This window comes from Felis catus, chromosome D2 (assembly GCF_018350175.1).
Source record: "Felis catus isolate Fca126 chromosome D2, F.catus_Fca126_mat1.0, whole genome shotgun sequence".
NCBI classification, from domain to species: Eukaryota; Metazoa; Chordata; class Mammalia; order Carnivora; family Felidae; genus Felis; species Felis catus.
In genome coordinates this window covers 31,900,177-31,921,512 of record NC_058378.1, presented here as the reverse complement: position 1 = coordinate 31,921,512, position 21,336 = coordinate 31,900,177, and the positions used below count along the sequence as shown (strand labels likewise).

The 21,336-nt window shown below is 51.6% G+C and overlaps 1 long non-coding RNA gene across 1 annotated transcript; it reads left to right on the top strand.

The window, feature by feature from the left end:
* The first annotated feature begins 291 nt into the window (after positions 1–291).
* Positions 292–20,884, top strand: LOC123380803. The gene is made up of 5 exons (XR_006587003.1): positions 292–8,054; positions 8,768–8,890; positions 9,108–14,894; positions 15,240–15,423; positions 16,785–20,884. It is a non-coding gene; the product is annotated as an uncharacterized LOC123380803 (long non-coding RNA).
* Positions 20,885–21,336: the final 452 nt, after the last annotated feature.

Sequence of the window (21,336 nt, the reverse complement as noted above, 5' to 3'; positions counted from 1 at the left end):
ATTCATGTATCAGTTCTAGCAGACTTCTGGTGGAGTTTATTGGGTTTTCCATGTATAATGTCATTTGCAAAAAGTAAAAGCTTGACTTCATCTTTGCCAATTTTGATGCCTTTGATTTCCTTTTGTTGTCTGATTGCTGATGCTAGCACTTCCGACACTATGTTAAACAATAGTGGTGAGAGTGGACATCCCTGTCGTGTTCCTGATCTCCGGGAAAGCTGTTTTTCCCCATTGAGGATGACATTGTGGCCTTTTCATAGATGGCTTTTATGTTTAAATATGTTCCTTCTATCCCGACTTTCTTGAAGGTTTTTATTAAGAAAGGATGCTGAATTTTGTCAAATGCTTTTTCTGCATTGATAGAATCATATGGTTCTTGTGAACAGCATCTTCTATAGAGCGTTGTATGTACCAAAGCCTTGATCTTAGAATGCTGGGGCAGCAATGAGGTGGAGGCTAGTGTGGGTCAAGGCTACTTCTTGAGAGTTACCTAAGCCTGTAGATTGACACAGTCTGTGGCAGTCTGGGAAGGGCCTGGGAAGGCTGCTGCCCATTGGCTGGCTATCTTCTTAGACTACTGTATCAGAAGCCACTAGAGCCAGACTAGTGCTTGATCTCCATGGGCTATGGGAATCCTCAGGCATGGTTCTCCTCAACTGGAACTGCAAGACTGTGCTATTTTCTCTTCCTCCTCCATTCTTGCCCCTGTACATTCATTGGCAGGCTCAGGCCTTCAAATAGGCCTGAGCCCTGGGAACTTGGGCTGCCCAGCTCCACTAGCCTGAAAGCTCTGGTCCATGAGAACAAGGGTCTTCCCTATCTGTGTATTCTACCCTAGGATGCACTCCAGTCAGAATTCTTGCTATTCTGGGGTGTGGGTCCCCTTAGGTTTCCTTTATTTACTGCTCCTTATTGTAGCTGTAAGAACTTTAGGGCCAATGGCTTGACTAAGAATTGAGTTTGGACTTAGAGTCTGCTGTGCCTTCCTGAACTCTGCTTGTTCAGGCTTCTGTCCATGCCAGCATGATCCTGTCTCTTATAGCTTGACCTTCTCATAGACTTCTGTCTCTTCAGTTACATTCTGAGCCCTTGAAACTCAGGCCTGGCACTTGTTCCCTCAGAAAAAGTATTCCTTGCCATTCAAGCTCCAGTGTGCATGGCTATATACCCGTCTCAAGTAGCTGGGAGCCCTGGAGGGTGATCATGTAAGTAATCTACAATCTTTTCAGATGAGACTACTCCTTAAATCATACACCTTTGTCTATACATGACTTCAGAGAAACTTCTGCAAGTTATACACCTAACCAGCTCTCACTACATAGAAGCTGTGCTTGAAGAATGGCTTTCCTGTGACCCGGTCCTTAGATATGGACTTGGTAAATTAGACTACAAGTTCTCCCCAGGTACCAAGACTAAGTCTGTGAATTCATCAGTTGATCATCCCCCTCTTCCATCAAAGCCCAGGAATGGCTTCCTGACCAAAACTGGGTTTGAGAGTTCTCCTCCAGGGAGCATCTAACTCCTCAGTGGACTTTGAAATTGTTGGGGGTATTGAGGGTGCAGGTAAGGCCCAGGCTGTCTGGCAGGTGCCTGTTCATCACAGTTGTAGCTCTGGATGTCTTAGCAAGACTACTGATGAAGTTGTTCTTTCCTAGAACTGGGGGTGGAAAGTCAGGGCAGCAGAGACCATATCCATCTGGAAGATGGCAGTACAGGACTTGGACATGGCTTCTGTAACAGCTGCTTCTGGCTGAAATAAAGAGCCTGCCCCAGGGTTGCAGGGGACTGTGAGAGCATCTGGGGCTGATCTTTACCAAAACTGTAGTAAGTCAGTGGCATGCAGGGGTCAGAGGGGAAAGGTACTTTAGCCTTCATACCAAAAGGTGGCATGGGGGCTATAAAGTCCAGGTTGACCCAGGGCAGGGACTTAAGACCCATAGACATCATCACCTACCTCCCCTACCACTCTTGCCTACACCTGACACCTTAGGTGCCATATCTATGGGAATGAGAGTTGGCCTGCAAGGTGTGTGTGTGTGTGTGGGGGGGGGGTATATGATGTGCTTGTCTGGATGCTCAGACTAGACATGGTATATAAATGGAGTGCATCTTTTAATCTTGAGTGACTGTTTGCAGTTGGCTTGTTAGGGGTAGGGTAGTATCGTGGTGGTCAGAAAAGGTTAGGGAGTCCTAGCATATCCATTAGTCCTAAGGATTGCCCCCAAATCAACTAAGGATCTATAGACACATGCTAATAGTTCACATGTGGCTTCATCTCATGGTATCTCTAGGCTAGGCACCTGTAAGACTCCCATAGCTCAGAGGCCCCAACTCACTTAAGCAGAAGAGCTCCATAGTCCAGGCACAGCATTATCAGTTGCAGAGACTAGAGATAGTACTGGAGAAGGAGACTGTCTCCTTCCCAGACCACAGGACTCTCCAGAAGCTATGTCTAGATGCTTGAGTGTCTGGTGTTAATATCTTTGAAGAAACTGAGATACGGAATTGCTACCAAATACCCTAGTTTCCAGGGTGTTCCTTGATCAAGTGACTTGTTGGAATTAAGTTGCTAACTGTTCTCCATTTCTCTTCAGGTCAAAGGTATCAAGGCAAGTGAATGCCAGATAAGAAGTTGGTATGACTCACACGTAAGGGAGCTATGGTTGACACTAGAGACTTAGGCCAGGGTCATACCATGTAAGTTCTTTGAGGCCAAGTTGAAGACTTGGCTGTGTATCCTTAGAATGATAGGAAGCCCTAGAAGAGACTTACAAGGGTATGGGAGATAGGTGACCTGATGAGTTTTAAGATAATCATTGGAGACTTCATGGAGTCTCAATGAGACTAGCCAGGAGGTTGGCATGAGGGTTTGAGTGACTGGTTACAAGGAAATTTCTTGTGCCTTAGACAAGAGGCCAGAACTTGGCAGGGAAGCTGAGGTGGAATAAAGTAGATGGGTTCAGGATATGACCAGAAAGTAGAATTAAACAGGATTAAGGGAGAAAAGCAGAAAAAAGCTTCTGGTCACCTGGTGCCTTTGAGTCTACAGCATGACCTTGGCAGAGACGTTGCTCTCTAGAGTCCCTTAGAGGCCAAAAACATTCAGTGTAGGGCCATTTTGGTTTGGGTTGCTGGATTCTCTAAATGAGGGCATCCAGCAGGCAGGTAGAACTCAGTCATTGGTGTACAGCAATGGTAAATGAAGACCTGGGAGGTTGAGGTTGGCCCATGAACCCTGTACACAGACCTCTCCTCTGCCTAGAGTTTACAGCTGAAGGTTCAACAGTGAAGGTGAGAACAGGAATGTCCTTGGGGACTTGCTACTTATAGGCTACTGGGGACCTTAGGGAGAAAATCAAGCTAGGGGTGGATGGTCAGTGTAGGTCAGATAAAATGTTGAGATGGAGAAGTATGGGCTGCTTAGCTGGAAGGTTATAGAGTACAGAGGTTAAGTATCTAATTCCAGAAAAATGAGCCTCTTCCATAACTATGGATGGGAAGTGTCCAGTGGCAGACAAGATGAAGGGTGGGGAGAAAGTGTATCAGATAAGGCCTCCCTACTGAGAGTAGGAAGTGTTTGCTTTAACCTCTCAGCTGTTTATTGTCCAGTTCCTGTCCCTGCTTTAAAGCTAGAGGTGGTGGATAGAAATTGGCCACTGGCATTGCTCTGCCGAGACCTCCTGGTATGTGCCTCAGTGGACGTCCAGTCAGGTGGATATCCGGGGATGGCACCTTAGGCATCCCCAGTATGTCAAGAGCCCCCTCAGAAGCCCCCTCAGCCTACCTCCTAGGTGGGTGGTGGCTCCCTAAGAGCCAAAGTATGGGGACAACTTTTTTGTTCCAAAATCTGGATGGGCCTCATTCCAGCTGTGGTTCTCAGGACTCGATCTAATGGCTTTTGTCACTCCCTTCCCCTTTGTTAACTGTAGCAGATGGTGGCATCTGGGGACCCTAGCTGTGAGCATTCTGGCTCCTGGCCTGCTCAGTGCTGTATGTGGAACTTTGTCTTCAGGGTCACCTTACTGCTCTTCTCAAACCTGTTCACCTTCCTTTCTACCTGGGACCTCTGTTCTGGTGGCTGTGGCCTTTGGCATCAGGGCACTCTGCCTGTATGTAGTCTCTTGCTATACCACATGCTGGGCCCAGACCTCTGTGAGGTCCACTTTGATCCTAGCTGGGGATGGGCTCCTTTCTTCAGAGCTGTTTTTTTCTGTTCTGCCTCTGAACCTGGATTCTTAGCAGTTGTGTGGTTTGCTCCTAACCTACAGGATGAGGCATTGTAGGCCAAATTGGTCTTGTCATCTTTCCTGGTCCCCTAGACCTGTGGGCCAGGTTCTAGAGGGCAGGAATAGATGTGGCTAGAAGTCTTCATGGCCACTTCCCAGCTGGACTAATCTGTCCAAGTATCCTCTCCTTCTGGTCTTTCCTGAGAACTCTTGACCCTGGGAGCTGCTTTAGAATTTCTACATATGGAGATCCTGGCATACTGGTCATGCAGCTCTGTATGTATCTATAATATAGACTAAACAGTAGACGGTCAACTTGAGATGCCTAGAGTTCGTGAAAACCATGAGGGAAAATTATCAATACTGTAGATACTTGGTCCTATCAGAAGATTTGGCTGTAAGTGTTCCCCTTGACCAGGGGGCTTCTACAAGATCACAGCAGATAAGCATTTAGTGTTCACTTGGACAGAGGCCAGGCCTAGCGCATAGCCTAGGTCAGTGCTATTTCATCCTAGGTCTTCCTAGGAGCTGTTCTACCCAGCCTTACTTTGCTTGGAATCAACAGCCAAGGTCACTTATGATTCCTTAAGCTGTCCCACAGGCCTTCTAAGTCTGTTACCCTACAACATGTCACCTGTGGTCTTGTTCTTCAACCTGAGACTTTCTAGATGGTCTACCTTCTACAGTAACTCTGCATGTGTGACTGGACACAGGCTGTCATGACCTGTGGTACAGACATCACAGTCTGTGCCTTTAGGGAAGCCAGTGTAAGGAGTGACGGGTCACAGGTAGCATGTGACTGTTCTGGGCTGTGAAAGTGGCATGGGAATTAGGCTCCCGAATCAGGGTTCAGAACTGCATCTCTTCTCAGGAAAGAACAGCTTAGTGGAGGCCTCTAGTAGAAAGTAGATCTGCCTAGCTTCCTTCAGGGCTGGGGGTGCTAGTCAATGCCAGGTGCCCCTAGCTGAGTATTACTGACTTGAAGCCGGAATACTCAGGTACCCACTGGGCTGCAGGGCCATGTGTTCTCAAGAAATGTATACTGTATATGGCAGTGTCCCCCTCAGGGGACATGTGGCTTAGGCTTTCATCTTCTGTTCAGCCTCACTGATTCTCCTCTGCCCTCTCCCGTAAGTGCCTCCCCTTGAACATGCCTCCGGTTGCTTGGGGCCTATGCCCGTGTGGGTTCTGGATTGCTCACAGCCCTGCCTGTTTCAGGTTGGAGCCATGGTCCTGGGATCAAGCCTTGGACTGCCACCTTATACCTTTAGCATTCTCTATCCCCAGGCCCATACAGACTCCTTACTATACCTGAAGAATATTCTCTGGGGCCCTTTATTTTCCTTTGCCTTCCTTCTTTCTAGGAGCTCTGAGGTCCTCAGGCTTGTCTGACATTCAGTCTGTGGTCTTGTTTCTAGACTCTTGACCAAGACCTTCCTGTTGCCTCTGAGGTCTCTAACTTTCTTGGTCTGGCTGGGGCTGCCCTCTCAGGCTGGTTTGGCTCACCCCTTTGGCTTTGCTGCCAGCACCTGTCCTGTGATGATCAAGATCTCTGAATTCCTCCTGGAAGACTAGGGTCTTCTCCATGAACATCAAGTCGAATGTACCAGTTTCACAGCAAGACAGACTTCCCTTCCATCAAGGAGTGAGACTGCATTTCCTTGAGTTTATAGGGAGAAGCAGCAAGCTATAGCCTTTCTGGGATCACTGGTTCTCCTGAGTGGCACATGAATATTTCCAGAGATACTAGGTCAGGCAGTGCCCGGGGGTCCCAGCAGCTGGGTCTGTTGGCCTGGGCTGGCCAGGGAGGTCCAAGGCCCTGATCTTAGCCCAGGGGTCTAACGGTATTGTTAGCATAATATGGAGAGGAGAGGTGGAGACAGACTGGCATCCCTTTGAGTCTTAAGCCTTCCCTACCCTCTTCATAGCCTCAAAGGAGTGGTATGGAGTATGTAATAAAGAACAGGGCCTGGGAGGACAGGGAGAGCTGAGTTAGGTACATATTTCCATGGTAGAAGGCAGCTTGCTTATGGCCTTTTAAACTTGCATCTCCAGGAAACCAGCATTACAGGCCTGGAGAGTTCTGGGGAGATAGGACCTCTGCAGGCTACTTCTGACCCCTGTGTTGAGGAAGTGTTGAGGTAGGAACAATGCCTCAGGCAGAGGGCATCAGTGGAGTACAGATGACCAGCAGAAGGAAGGGGATGGCATCTTCCGGGATCTGCCTGGCTGGACCCAGGCAGCTTTTCTGGGGATGGTGGCATTTGTTTCACAGGGTAGAAACTGGAGAAGGGGGAGGATGGATCAATAGGATCCAATGTGTTTGCAGTTCTAAGGTCTTTACATAGGCCTGAGGCCTGGCCTGAAACAGAAGAGTGGAACTGTCACATGAACCATGGTTGCTAAAATTAGTGTCAAAGGGCCTGAGCCAGAGGGCTTGTGGGCAAGATTGGGACAATTGGGTCCATCTAAGCATCTCTCCTGATCCCCAGCCCTAACATTTGTTGAAATGTTAGTGTCCCAGTCATGCTTCCAAACACCAAAATGTAATCGCCTGGGAGGTAGAAATAGGCTCCTGGTGTCAGACCCTCTTCTGTAAAGGGTCTCAGCACATTTCTCCCAGGTGCTGTGGCCTCCCAAATTTTCTACTTTTCCACAAGGAGATCATGGTGCTATTGTGAAGCAGAGACCACTCTGTATCCAGTGAAATCCTGGCAGGATAGGAAATCCCTATCCTCCAGCCATCCTGAAGATGCTGGCTAGAGCAGGTCCTGTATCTCTAGCAGAAGGGCAGCTCTGAGCGAAGTCTGTCCAAGCCATCTTCCTCTCCACTCCACCGGAGATCAGGCTAAGGCCACGAGTGCAATATCCCCTGAAACACATGGGGGTACCTTCTCTTCTCCCCAGTCTGACCCTTTTGTAGAGAGATGGGGGGAAATGTAAAGGGAGGCTAGGCAGGAAGGAGGACCAACCTTCTACAGACCTGAGGATGGTGACCAGGATGGTGAAAGGAAGTGGGGCCATCTTAGGTGGCCTACCCCTGTCCCCCACCCCGTCCCACCCCTGTCCCCCACCCCGTCCCACCCCTGTCCCCCAACTCACGGACCTTGTTTGGAGCCAAGCAAAAATTGCTGGCCTGAGGCACTTGCAGCTATGAGAAGCCACTAGAATCTTCCAGAAGCATTGTAGAAGGCATTTCAAGACCATGATCTATGTCCGTCCTTGAACCAGAACTTGTTTTGGGGGACTGGAGCCCACTGGGCTTGGATAGAGGCTCCTGGTCCATATTGCAGGCAAAGCACAGTGTATCACTTTGGTCAGTGGCGGCCCTGCAGCTGGCTGTCACATCAGGACACTGAACAAGTGTAGCTTGGAATAAACAGTACATTCCTCAACAGTCATTGCTATGGAGCTTCCAAAAATCTTCTCAGCAGGCATGAAACCTGCACAGAAGGAAAGATTCCTAATTCTCTCTTCCTGTACATGGCGATGGACACATCCTTCTGCTGGAATCTGGGACAAGCAGGTGACTGAGCAAACTCTGCCAGGCTGGCTCCTGTAATGGCTGTGGCCTTCTGGCCACAGACAGACGTGCTGAGAAGGCTAAGTCCCCTCTGCTTCCAGGATTTGCAGCCCTAGTGTGGACTTGCACCTGCATTACACACTGGGCTCCTGATCTGTCCAAGAACCCACTGTTTCAGACTGTGAACTAATGTCCTAGAAAACTTCAGCCTGGACACCTCCGATTCATGCTATCAGAAGTGACTTTTCAACTCTGGCCAGAGACTTTCTCCGTATGCTAGTTACTGTCCATGGAGGTCTATCCAGGTAAACACTCCCCACCCCCCACCCCCCATATTAGCCATGGGATTTGGGTTTCTGCATATACCTAACTGGGAGGTCCAGACCACTCCCCATGTGAAGTTCCAAGGGGCACATGCCTCAGGGAGGCTGGGTCAGTAGCGAATCTCTGCCTCGACAGAACCCAGTCATGTTACCAGGTGCTGGAGCCTTGTGCTGAAATGGAAGACCACCTCCACACACATGTCACCGTGATGGGTGACTGGCTTGTTACTTGGGATCCCTGTTCTTGCCTCTCCTTTACCTCTGTAGGTTCTTGAACTCTCCAGCAAACCTAGCTCTGGCCCAAATCTTCCTTCTGATGTTGAAGGACAGAAAAGGTAGCAAGTGTGTCTGCTGGAGACCAAGAGTAAGGAGCGGACCAGGCCCAGTACTACATGTGAAACCTACTCCCCAGCCACGAAGGCATATCTGGAGGCCATAAGCCCTCACACCATAGCCTGTGGCTGAAGGAGGCACAAGCCCATTGTCTGGGGGTGGGCAGTAGTAGATGACCCCTTACATGCCCCTGCTTCTAGAATAGCATGTGACTCTTGAGGCAGGAGGATCGCAGACAGAACTGTAACAGCTATGTCATAAAAGGCAGGGGGTGGAAGGGGGCCGAGTGTGGCAGGTGTCATCTTAACAAGGCCGTGAAAATCCTTTTCTCTCCCCTCCCCCTGCTTTCTGCTCGGAACCAGCATGCCCTGGCACCCTGCTGGTGAACCTCATAGCTCAGACCTCTGTGTGGAAGCTGACCTTTATCATGGTGGTCATGATGTGGCCTCAGGAATGTATGCTCAGTGACTCTGGGCAACAAACCAGTAAGTATCTGCCAGAAGATGTGGACTCTGGCCCTCCATTACACATGGCAGGAGGGCTGGTGAGGGGTTTCTTTCTTGCCTGAACAGGTACTACCTGGTGTCTTACTCTGCCAGTGGCTGGGGAAATCTCCACCCTTTCAGCCCTGGTGGGAAGCAGCACCCATTTGCCACCACAGAAATGAAAATTTGGATAACCCTTTGCTGACCTCTCTTGCAGGTAGGATCTAGAGGTGTGGTGCAGGCTCTGTTGTTCAAGTGTGTCCTCCCTAGATCTGGAATAGAAGCCAATGGGGCAAAGCTTCCAGGACTTCAAATGATCTTCTCTCTAATAGACCTGTGCAAGGGGCTCAGCTCCAGGCAGCAGTGGAAACAGCCGCATCAGCGTTCCATCAGTGGCACCGGATGCAGTATCTGGTGTTCAGTGGTGGGGGCTGAGGTGTCCTCATGAGACAGGTCTACTGGTTGACCTCGGAGCCCTATCCTCCAGCCATCCTGAAGATGCTATAAACTACCCCCAGCCTTCATCGGGAGTCTGGTTTTTTTTTTTTCTGCTAAATGACCAGAATTGGTTTTGTTGCTATGACCAAGAACCCTGGCAGCAAGAACCAGACCTTATGGGAAGCACACTGGCATGCTGGCCTAGTTGAGGCTGAAGGCAGTGATGGTCCAGTTGGTATGAAGGGCTGAGTCTCAGCCTGTGGCATATGGAATGAGATGCGTTTAAATCTGTCCCGTGACCACTCCAGCTCTGTCTTGACTAGCTACACCTTTCATGCTGTTCCAAGGCAGTAGTTTGTCCCCCAAAGCCACACTCTAATGGATGTACTGTTGTTGGGCCATCCTTCTATCTGCTAATCAGTAATAAGCACAATACTTGGTACATGGCTTTGATTTTTTTTGAAGATAGCGTATGCTGTTTGCTCCGGCTTCAGTGGTGACCTGAAGGTTGACTTTGGCATCCAGAACGTGAAGAGTTGCCAGAATGGGATATAGTTGAGCAGCTCTGCTCCTTGGCTCCCATGACTTAGAAGGATGTTGGTGTCCAAGTGTCTGTAGTCAATTGAGATGCTCTATGGAACTCTCGGCCAGCTCTAGTTAGAGAATCTCAGTGGAGGCCCCTAGGGTTTTAGAGCAAAACTAGGCTGCCTTCTGCAAGTAACTGCTCCTGAAGTGGAGCTTGACCTGCTCTTTGGTTCCTAGTGGAAAGTGAATGCTGCCTTATATGAGCCAGGTGGTTGTTGATGTACCCAGACATCATTGAGCATGCCCAGTGGCCCATCAAATAGAAGTCTTGGGACCTACTTGGGCCCTAGATCTTAAGAAAACCTGTAAATTACATGAAGAGTTGGCTAACAGAAGGACTATACCTGTCACTGCCCATCCCTCAATCCATACCTAGGACTCCTAGAGAAAACCTAGACATTGTAATCAGTGCCAGACAACATACTGGTATCAACTGGATATAAACTATGGCACTATAGCCCGTTCAAGGGGACCATGAAGGACCACAGGGAAGGCATCTTAACAAGTAGGACTTCGGGCAGGCCATTCTTTTTTGCCTAGAAAGACACATGCTCTAAAATATCTAATGTAGATCTGTTGTCAGATGCTAAGAATGTGCCTGGCTGATCATGGACCTAGAAGAAGCAAGATTACATGATTAGTGACAGAGGCTTAGGGAGGAGGCACATAGGTAGAATTCCTAGAATGGACCTAAAGCATGGAGATATCCCTTGCAAATGCTCACAAAGGCCCCACTCTGGAGGATCTCCATTAGATGAACCAGGGGGTCTGCATTTAAACCAATAAGTTTCCCTCAGGTGTCTAAGTGCTTGCTTAATGGACTCATGAAGTGCTACAGGAGCAAGAACCAGGTTACATATAGATCACCTTGAACTTGTCACAAAGGCTGAACTGACATCTGTTAAGAGACCACTTGCCAGCAACAGTGACCCTGGACCCCTGATAAGCACCTTAAACTTGGGAGAGCAGCCAACTACCTAATGTTGGGCTCCCTTCACTGGAATCCTATCATGGAGCAGGTGGCTATTTGCTACCAGAAAAGATCCATAACTAGCATTTACAACTTTCCCTGGCCAAGAAATATGTCAAAATTATTCATGAATTTGGATGTAACATTCAGCGTTGTCCCCGTGCTGCACTGCACATGAGGAAGGAACTTGCTTCTTAGCCTAAATCAATAGGCTGAAGCCCTTTGAATTCTCTGGTGTTAGCATACATTTTCTCCCAGAAGGTACTGGCGTTGTAAAATGTTGAAATAGTCTATTGACACTTCTATCACGGTACCACCTGGGATTCACTGCCTTGGTAGGCTGGAAAACTGCCTTGTAGTAGGTCTTCTAAACCAGAGATGAAGGTTATGGTGTTTTCATCGCCAGACTGCTTGGATCCAGGTATTATGTGGCAGACGCGAAAATGGTACCTCCTAACATACCCTCCAAGGTTCCATTCTGAAAACTTTTGATTGCTCTTCCTGGATTTCTGGGCTTGGCTAGTCTAGAAGCCGGAGTAATTAGAGGAGAAAGACAGCACCAGAAGAACCTCACTTCTTCATTGAAGTGGAGGTAGAGACAGGGTCTGGTGGTTTCTTTGCTATGTGAAGCAGGCAAATAAAGGTGGGGGGTGGCGGTGGTTGGTTTCTAATGTGGGCTGGGGTAATCGACTGTCAAAACAAGATTCCCCTGTGCAGGAGAAGGGGGGGGGGAAGCATGGATCCAACCCAGGGAACCCTCCAAGGAAGCTGGAAATGTTCAGGCAGAGTAGTGGGGTCTAGCAGCCTCACACTACTGGTGCTACCAAGGGTATACTCCCCTCTGTACTGACAGTTTGGATCATTCCACCATCTAAATAATCCAGGCAGCTGAAGTGTTAGAGGAAGGGAAACAATGGAGTTGGTTTTGGAAGATGGATCCAAATAACCTTGGCCTTGTAACCTTCCTAATAAAAGTCCTGAACAGTGATCTGTATTTATCCCCCTTAGAGGGACTACCATCTATCTCCCTTTATAATGTATGTTGGAGATGGAGGGTACCTTTTCAGTCCATAAGTCACAATATCTCAACACGATGGGAACAGAATGGGTATCTTATACTGGACTGAAGCAGAATGTAGCCCACATGGCTGCTCCTAGAACTGGGGGGATAGGCATCTGAGTAATAATGTCGTCATAGTCAAAGTATAGGAGGAAGAGTAAATATTGATGTTAGGTGGTAAAAGGGGTAGACTTAGTGCATACTTAAAAATATCTCTTGGCTGTGAATTTATATTCTTTCTATCTGGGTATTTCCTTTCCAGATGCGTTCATGTCTTCCCATCATAGAAATGGAAGTGTCTTAAACTTTCTCAGCTAATTTTGTAACTCAGGCTTGGAGGTGGTGGTGGTGGTGGGATCTTGAAGCAGTTCTAGGCTGTGCTCTTTGGGTGGGGTTTCTGGCTGAGCCCTGTTCTCTGGCCCTGAGTGATTATTCAGACTTACATGTTCCCTAATAAATTTTCTTGCACTTAAATCAGTCTGTTTCTGATATGGCTAACGTGGAACAAAACTTGGGATGGTCTAGATATGTGTTCTTTGGCCTTGACAGGGCCATTGCCCCATTCCCTAAATGGGCTGGAGGCCAGCCTATCCCTTCCAGCCTGTGTGCCCTCTGGCTCTTACCTCAGAAGCTGGCGCCTCTTGATTTGTTATTTAACCTTGATACTTACATAGTCCACATCTGTAGGGTCATGGTTTGATCTGCTCCTGAACCTGCTAGTATGGGTGTATGACTTTATGTGGTCTTGAAATGGGAAAGCTACCTTCAGAATCTCCTGTCCTGCTGATCTTGTACGGCAGGTATGCTCAGAACCCCTCCTGATCGCCAGGCTCAGGGTCCTAAGTGCCCTTCACTTTTAACCTGGAGAAAGCTTACCAGGGCATACGTGAAACCCATGTCCCTCTTGTCCTTGATCATTCTGGGTTTCGGGGCTCTTCCAATCCAGAGGCCTTATTCCTGACTGGAGCCATCCAGTAGATGCACAATCTTGACTGCAAGATGCTAAGCCCTTCTCCAAAGCCAGAGGAGCAGAAATGGTCTAGTCTAGTCCCCTTCTTAAGGCCCCTGTGGGCAGCTTGGGCACCAAGAATTCGGTACTTCCCTATAAGACTCCCCCTTCTCTCAAGTTTATTCTCTCAAACTTACTAAGCTCCTACTTAAGTCTGTGGGGTGTGACTGGATTTGATCAGTCCTGTTCTAGATGACTTTGGTGGCAGGTGGGGCAAAAGGGCATCAAGTGAATTTAATAGGCTGGTGCTGAACCTGATGGGCCAGCCTCAGAATAAAGGCTCAAGATAGAACACTGAATAATATCCTCTTTGTAGGCCCAGAAGTAGGGGAAGTCCTGCACAAATTCTCTACCACTGCTTGCCTTCGGTCTGTGCAGGGTTACTGCAAGAGCTCCCTAACTGGTCCTCGGGTTTCTATTCTCCTTGCCTGCTGTCTGTCCACCATAGTTCAGTATAGTTGTCCTAAGCTCACACCAATGTGGTTCTCCCTGATGGAGCCTGTGGCCCCTTGTGGAAACACAGGTGCTTTGTTCAGCAGGGCCCTGGATACCTCCAGTAACTGGTGCTTTCAGGAACTGCTGTCCTGCCTCTATGCCTTGTTGGGCTGTTCCCTCTGCCTAGAATCCAAGGCAGCCCTGGTGCCAAGGAAGCAGGAACACGTACCCTCTGTTGGGTGTGAAGTTTGGGAAGACTTAATTCCCTTCAGACAGAGGAAAGTGGACCGGCAGATACTTTCCTGCGTCCCTATCCCCAAGAGAGCCTCTACCCAGGCCACCACAAGCTCCCTAGTGTCTGCTCAGGGAAACTGAGGGTGAAGAGGAAGGAAGGGACTTTATCAAGAGGACCCCAACTAAAACTCATCTGGCCCTTAGGATGCTCCCTGGGGCTTCACATGCCTTAGCTCCTCCCATCTTCCTGATAACACCATGAAAGGTACTATTGTCTCATAAATGAGGAAACAGGCTCAGAGGTTAAGCAATTGGCTTCCGTTTCTTTAGTTGGAAGTGGTAGGGCTAAGATTTGATTTCAGAAGGGTTAGTTGTAGGTATTCGTGATCTTTGGAGAAATAGAACCCATAGGATATATACAGCTTTACTACGAGGGACTGGCCTACACCATTGTGGAGACCAAAAAGTCCCGTGGTCTGCCAGCTGGGGACTCAGCTCGGCTGGTCTGCACTTCCGGTCCCCACCTGAAAACCAGGGGAGCTGACGGTGCTAGTCCTGGCCTAAGTCCGAAGGCCTGAGACCCAGGAGTGCTACTGTCCAAGGATAGGCGATGGAGGTTGCAGGTCAAGCAGGGAGCAAGGTTGGCCTTCTTCTGCCATTTTGTTCTATCCAGGCCCGTGAGGGGCTGAATGGTGCCCACTGGCATCGGTGAAGGTGACGGTCTTTATTCAGTCTACAGACTCAAATGCTGATCTCTTCTGGAAACCTTCTCCCTGATGCACCCAGAGATGTTTTGCCAGCTTTGCGGACATCCCTTAGCCCAGGCAAGCTGATATAAAATCAGCTATCACAGGAACCTACTTTCCCCCAACTTTAGGAATTCAGCCCTTTTGAAAGAGTTTTATAGTGAACACCCATCAATAGATTGTTTGATTGCGTATCTATGTATCTCCCACCACCCTTCATTCTTATTTTTGATACATTTAGAAATAAGTTGTAGACCTTTGTATACTTCCCCTAAATTGAGAGTATTAGCTGGAATTTAATACTTTGTTCTCTTGATGTAAAATTGACACAAGCCGACACTTTGAACCACCAGGCTCTCTCTCTGTGCACAGGTAGCACGAAACAGACAAGGTGGTCATTTTGCTAATGTTTGCTGAATTTCCACACGCGGGAGGATCTGGGGTTATGCAGGCAGATAAAAGCCACTGCTAAAGGAGCTCACGTGGAGTGCAAAACTGAGCAACACTCAGGAACATGCAAATGCAGTGTAAGCACAAGGAGGAGGCTGCCCACAGAGGGGGGAAATCAGGGGAGGCTTCCCAGAGGAGGTGCTGGGTAGAGTTCTAAAGTAGGACATTTGCAACTTGTCCGGTTCCTCAGGTATACATCCTGCTGTCTCATTTTGTGGTCTAAGGTCCCCTAACCCAGCCTTTTTCTTGGTGGCCACATGCCTCCCAGCCTGTGCAAAGGCAGGGAGGCGGGAAGTGGGAGGACTCACGGCTGCGTACAGCCTGGTGAGGTGAGCACATAGGAGGGACGCAAGGTCTGAGACTTCTTGCTGCTGTGACAAATCATCACGATCTTGGTGGCTTAATAAACTATTTTCTTGCAGTCCCAGGGGTCAGAAGTCTGTAATGGATGCGACTAGGCTAAAACGTGGTGTTGGTGGGGCTGCGTCTCTGGAGGAGACCCTGTTTCCCTGCCTTTTCCAGCATCTGGAGGCTGCCTGCATTGTGGCTCGTGGCCTCCCTGTGCCTGGGACCTTGGAGGCTGGCAGCGGCAGCTCTTTCTCACGTGTGAGTCTCTGATCCTGCCTCTGTTGTCACTTCTGACTCTTGTAACGACCCTTGCAATGACATTGGGCACACCTGGATAATCAGGATAATCTCTCCATCTCGAGATCCTTAAACACACCTACAAAGTGCCTTTTGCCGAGTGAGGTAACACGGTCGCGGCCCCAGGGATCTGAGTGAGGCCATCTTCGGAAGGCACTGGGTGACGAGGACTATCCAGGCTATGGGAACTGGGCTTGGCCTGAGGCTTTGGGAGGGGACAGCCTTGGACGGACTTGGAGGAGGAAGGATGGACCGGGTTGAGTGTGGAGAAGGGGGGGGGTACTCCAAGTCCTGCCCTGCTCTTCTCTACCTGTTGGTTTGGCACAGGAGAGCCCAGGAAGGAGGTGGGAAGGGAACAAAGGGTGAGGTGAGCCTGGCTGGTGGCGGGGGCGGGGAACAGCCCCTCTGCCAAGCCGGCTCTACCCGGGAGGGAGCCCGGGACTGCAAGCAGGAAGGTGGGTTGCTTCTGGGAGACCCCAGCGCGGCGCCCCTCTCCACGCAGCGTGAGGGTTAAGACAAGTCTATTACTGTTTCCTTGTCACTCTGTCACCCATCCAATGGCCATCGATAGTAGTTGAATGAGAATTGATGGGGAGATAGATTTAATTAACCCTGGTGTCAGCAGCTGCCAGGCTACCGGTTTGCGTGTTAATAGAGCGGCTGCTGGCCCTCTCTCGGGCTTTGCTGGGAGCCCAAGGCCAGCGGAGCAATTGGGCTTGTCAGCGGAGGTGGCCAGGCAGAGGGGAAGCGGGGGCTCAGCCTGGTGGGCCGCCCTCCTCCGAGAGCAGGCAGTCACCTTGTCAACCCGACTACCCCCTCCCCCCCCCCCCCCCCCGGCTCTGCTCTCTTGTCTAGAGCTCCGGGCGGGGTGCCGATGAGGGCCCCGAGCGCACACCAACTCCCCCGTTCTTAGTGGCCCCCGACTTGCCTGTGCCTTCTGTGTGATCTCCTTTCTTGATGTCCCACTTTGCCCACTCCTCCTGTTTCCCCAGGCTGCAGGGGGCCCCCTCCTCCCCCCCCCCCCCGCCCCAACCCCTCCAGCTTCCCATCCCCTATTCCCTGCCTTCTCTTTCTTTCCTGCTGGGCTGTGTCCTCCCTGCCCCCGTGCTGGTCTTATCCTCAGTCACTAATCAACTGGGAACGTGGCCAAGGAGGGCCTGGGGGACCTGGTGCCTGGAGGCTGTCCCTACTCAGCCACTCAGGTCCGAGTGACGGTGGACCCCGTCTTCCCATTCTGTAAGGCGAGGGCTTGGGTGAGTGGCAATCCTGGTGGGCAGCCAGCAACTGGGGCCAATCTGGGTTCCTTCTGTCTCCTGCCACAGGGCCCCACTGAGTGATCGGTGACAAAGACACTCGGGGAAGGACTCTGCTTTGTACTCTTCTGGGTGGTAAACTCTGAGGGCGAGAACCTTGTTGCCGTCACTATGGCCGTGTGCCCAGCGCACGGTAGGTGCTCCATCACTCTTAAGTAGATGCCACCCGGACAGTGGTCACCACATGACGAGACTGGCTGCGTTGGAAGGGAGAACCCAGTGTCAGCACGCCATAGTTCTCAGCTCTGCCCTCTGTGGCTGTGGCCTTGGGCAAGTGCTTTCAGTGCCTGGAGTTGGAGTCTGTGGGCACAAAAATGGTGTCTCTTTTGTAGGTGTGACACAGAATTCAGGGAAATGGTAAGTGGGCCAGCTCCTGGGGAAGTGCTTGGTCAGTATTAGTCCCTTGTTCCCAGCACATAGTAACCCCACACGAGCTCTGACAGGGAGAGGGCTTTGGAGCCTGGAATCCAGAGGCCCCCTGGGCTCCTTCCTCCGAGGACCCCAGGCCACTCCTGTTGAAGGAGGATCCGTTTATCCTGGGCGTCACGGTAGGGGTCACCTCTGCACCGACTTTGCAAGGCATTTGAGGATTGACAGGTTGATGAACACAGACGTTCTCCCACGTTCTGGCATTTCAGCCCCTGGCCTGGGCCCTGCCGCTCTAGTTTGAAAGAGCGGGCCCGTGACTCCGCTGGCTGCTGCTTCCTGAGGTGGCCGGGCACCCAGGAGGACCCACACTGACTGCGGGCGGGCGAGCCTAGGCCACGTGGGCTGCCAGCCACCCAGCGTCCCGTCTGGCGGTCTCCATCCTCGCCTCACACCTCCACTGCCTTTCATTTTCAGTTCTGATTGGTTTTCTTGTTTTAACACATACCCCAGGCCCTGTCTTTGACCCCGGTGATGGATTCAGCCGCACTCTGGGACTCCAGCTGCCAAGCGCGTCTGGAGCCGCTGGGGGTGGGAGGCACGGGGGGTGGTGGAAATTATCGTCCACGTTCCAGGCTCAGCGGGGTGGGGAGGGGCACCCTCCCCAGAGCCAGGAGGCAGCTCGTGGCAGAGCCGGAAGGGGGCTGGGAACCGTCAGGCTCTGTCACCAGCGATGGATTTTCCCTCTCCGGGCCTCCACCTTCCCTTCTGTACAGGGGAGTGCGGTGGTTAGGAGAGTCCGAGTCCTCGGATAAATAGCGCATTGATTTTCCTTCGTGCCGCGCTCCCGGTTGTGTCTGCTCTAAACATCGGCCTGCTGCTGGCTGGCCCTCCAGAGAACGAGCCCAGAGCTGGCCCTAAACTGCCGGTGCCCTGCTGGACCTTGAGGGAGCCGGAGCCCTCCGCCAGGGTTCTTGTACAGAAAATGATAGATGACAGGTTGAGGGGGGCTGTACCCCAGCCACGTGGAGGGGGCATTTTGGCCCATCGGATGTTTGGTGTGCCCAGCGGTTATTTGGACACGTCCGGATGTCCCCTTTTTACCCAGATGTGTGATTGCGGGCTCTGTGAGCCTGGAGACAAGGGGGAGGGTGAGACTGGAGGTGGGGGCGCTAAGGTTTCATGTTCTCTCTCTCCCTCCCCTCCTGCAGCTTTGTGGTTGATTTACTCTTTCTTTTAAAGCCTGTAACAAATATATTGTCACAGATGAAAGAATGCGGTGATAAAGGGAGCAGTTACACACACACCTGGCGTAGTTTTTACAGACTGAATGTTTGTGGTCCCCTCCTTCCCCGTTCATAAGTCCTAACCCCCAAGGTGGCTGTACGTGGAGTTGGGGCTTCTAAGGAAGCAATTGAGGTTAAATGAGGTCCTAGGCTGGGGCCTTGATCCTATAGGACTAAGCATCCTTCTAAGAAAGGACACCTGAGCAGTTCTGTCCCACCCCTGGACCCCCTTGCACTCAGCGAGGAAAAGCCATGGGGAGGACCTATCCAGAAAGGGGACATCAGCAAGCCAGGAGGAGCACTCACCAGATGCTGAGTCAGCAATACCTCGATCTGAGACTTCCAGCCTCCAGGACTGGGAGAAAATAAAATGTCTGTTGTTGAAGCCACCAGCCTATGGTATGGTGTTATGGCAGCTTGATCTAAGATTCTCAGATAATGTGTGTCTAAATAGGATCGGGCGTCACCCTGTATCTTGTGGCTGTCGAGGCCATGGGACACTTGCAGGCGTCATTCATTCTGATGGTTGTCTCACGGTGAAGAGAAACCCACCTACAGATACGCCTCTTTCGCTATGGGCACAGGCTGTACTTTCTCCCCCTCGTTCGTCCACGACTCCCCTCCCCGCGCCCCCCATCGTTCAGGCTCCGCACATGTGGGAATAAAGCCTCAGTGGAGAGTCAGGAGCCCAAGTTCTTCTAACACCGCCACCAATTGGCTGTTTGACGTTGGCCAAATTGTAGCCTCAGTTTCCCCATCCGTGAAGATCTTCTGTGTTGGCAGACTAGGAGTCGATATTTTCAGGTGTGTCCCTGAGAGGGGCTGGGGAGGGTGTTCCCCGCGGGTGAGCAGGGTCCAGCCTCACCTCAGGGATGAGGACCCGGCAGTGCAGGGGGCCACTGACCCAGGGCATGGGGAGGAAGCAGCGGGCCCCCCACCTCGCATCAGTCTGGAGGGGAGGTGACCTCCTCCCCTCCACAATCTGGCAGCTGTCCCGAGCAGCCACCCCGTCCTGTGTCGGGCCACAGGAATGAGTTTGATGACCTGGCCTCCTACGCCAGTTCTCCCTCTAGCTGTGGGGCTTCTGGAAAGCCTCTCTGATCCTCATTTAATTCATCCTTCCAGCTGGAGCGCTGGTGGTGCGGGATGCGAGGGGATGGTTATGAAAGTGCTTTGCAAACTGTGAAGTGTGATTTGGGCATTTCATTCTTTTCAGACCCTGAGGCAGCACAGCCGGGGCCTCACCTAGGATCCAGGTGGCTCATGTCCTCCCTGCTGCAGGGTCTCCAGCAGAGTCTGTGAGAATCACCCCGGCCCCGGCCCCGAGCCCTCGCAAGCCCGCAGGAGGCTAAGCTCCGGGCTGGGGGGTGCCAGTGAGCCATCACACAGGCTCCTACTTCCTGGGGCCCTGGTGTCTGACTGGAGAAGCCAGCTCTGTACCCATGACAGAGAACTGAGAAGTGTGAGCTGTGCAGCTCTGGGGGCCCAGCTTCCAGAAACTCGAGGAAAGGGAAGGGCAGGGAGGCCAAGACAGCTTCCTGGAGGAGGGAGCGCTGAGCGAGGGTGTGAGGGGCAAAGGGGGGGCTCCGGCTGGGAGTGGGGGAAGCAGGTGCATCCCAGCCTGCCTGGAGTTGGACAGGCCCATGGATGTGATCAGAGTTGGGGGGGAGGGGCTGCTCTTCGAGCCCTGGGACCTGGGGTGCCTCGGGCTTGTAGGGTCGGGACGCGGACCCTGGGGGTTGCCCCTCAGCAGGGCTGTCCTTCTATCACTTGTGCAAGTGAGTCATTCCCTGTCCCTACGTCCTGTCCCCTCAAGGGTTCTCTTCCAGGAAGAGGTGTGCTTCCTCCCGCCCTCCTCCTGGGGCACTTGTACAGATCCTGCCAGAAACCCTCAGCCCAAGTCAGTAGAAAATGGCTGAAATCCGTGAGTAGGAAGCAGCAAGAGCGTGTTGTTTAGAAAGATGTGCCACCTGAAGGAACAGCTAAAAGCGTTACACACGGCGACGTCCGGAGAGCTGGACTGAGGGCGGGCTCAAGGCGGGAGGCTGTTCTCATCGAAGCCTATAGGCACTGGTTTTTTAACTTCGACAAAAATGAAAAACCATTTAACAAACCTGCTTGCCCAGCCCAAATTCTTATTGCACTGGAAGTCCATCTCCTGCTGTCCTGTCCCCAGGGACAAACGGGTGGGTAGTGGCTTTGGGGGATTCCCCTGAGACTCCCATGAATGACCGTGGGGGACGTCACTCCCCCGAACTTGGGGCTATCATGGCAGAACGATTTGCTTTGGTCTCCTATGCTCCGAAACCTGATCACACAATGGAGGACCAGAGCTCCAGAATCTTCAGGGAGCCCGGGCCATGCTGGGACATGGGGGTGCTGGGCCCCAGCCCACACCACCAGGCCTCAGTCCCGGATCTCCGCGGGCCGGCCGGCTCATCTCGGGCAAGTTACGAACCTCCCGGTGTGGCCCCAGCCCCCCCTTGGGCAAAGCGGGGCTCTAACACGGGGGTAGTTTCAGCCTTTCCAGAGGCATGAACAACGCACCCTCTGCTTACGCACGGAGCCCGTGCGTTACTTGGATTTGGGCGTGGCCAAAGTTTATAAAAGGCCAGGGTAGTAGTTGCTGGATGCGGAAGGAATCTGAAAGATCACGTTCATTCTGTACAGAGAAAACAGGTTCGGAGAGCCCGAGACGGAGGAGTCAGAGAAGAACCCACAGTGCCATCCTCAATCCTCCTTCCCCGCAGCAAACGGGAGGGGTGGGGACCCGGGGGAGGGACTTCAGAGCTGGAGCAGACCTGGGCCCACGGAGAGTGGCAGAATGGAGGAGGGAAGGAAGCAGAGAGCAGATGCCAGCAGAGGGTGGACGTGGTGGCAGGAGACGAGATAGGTGCTCTGGGCTTCAA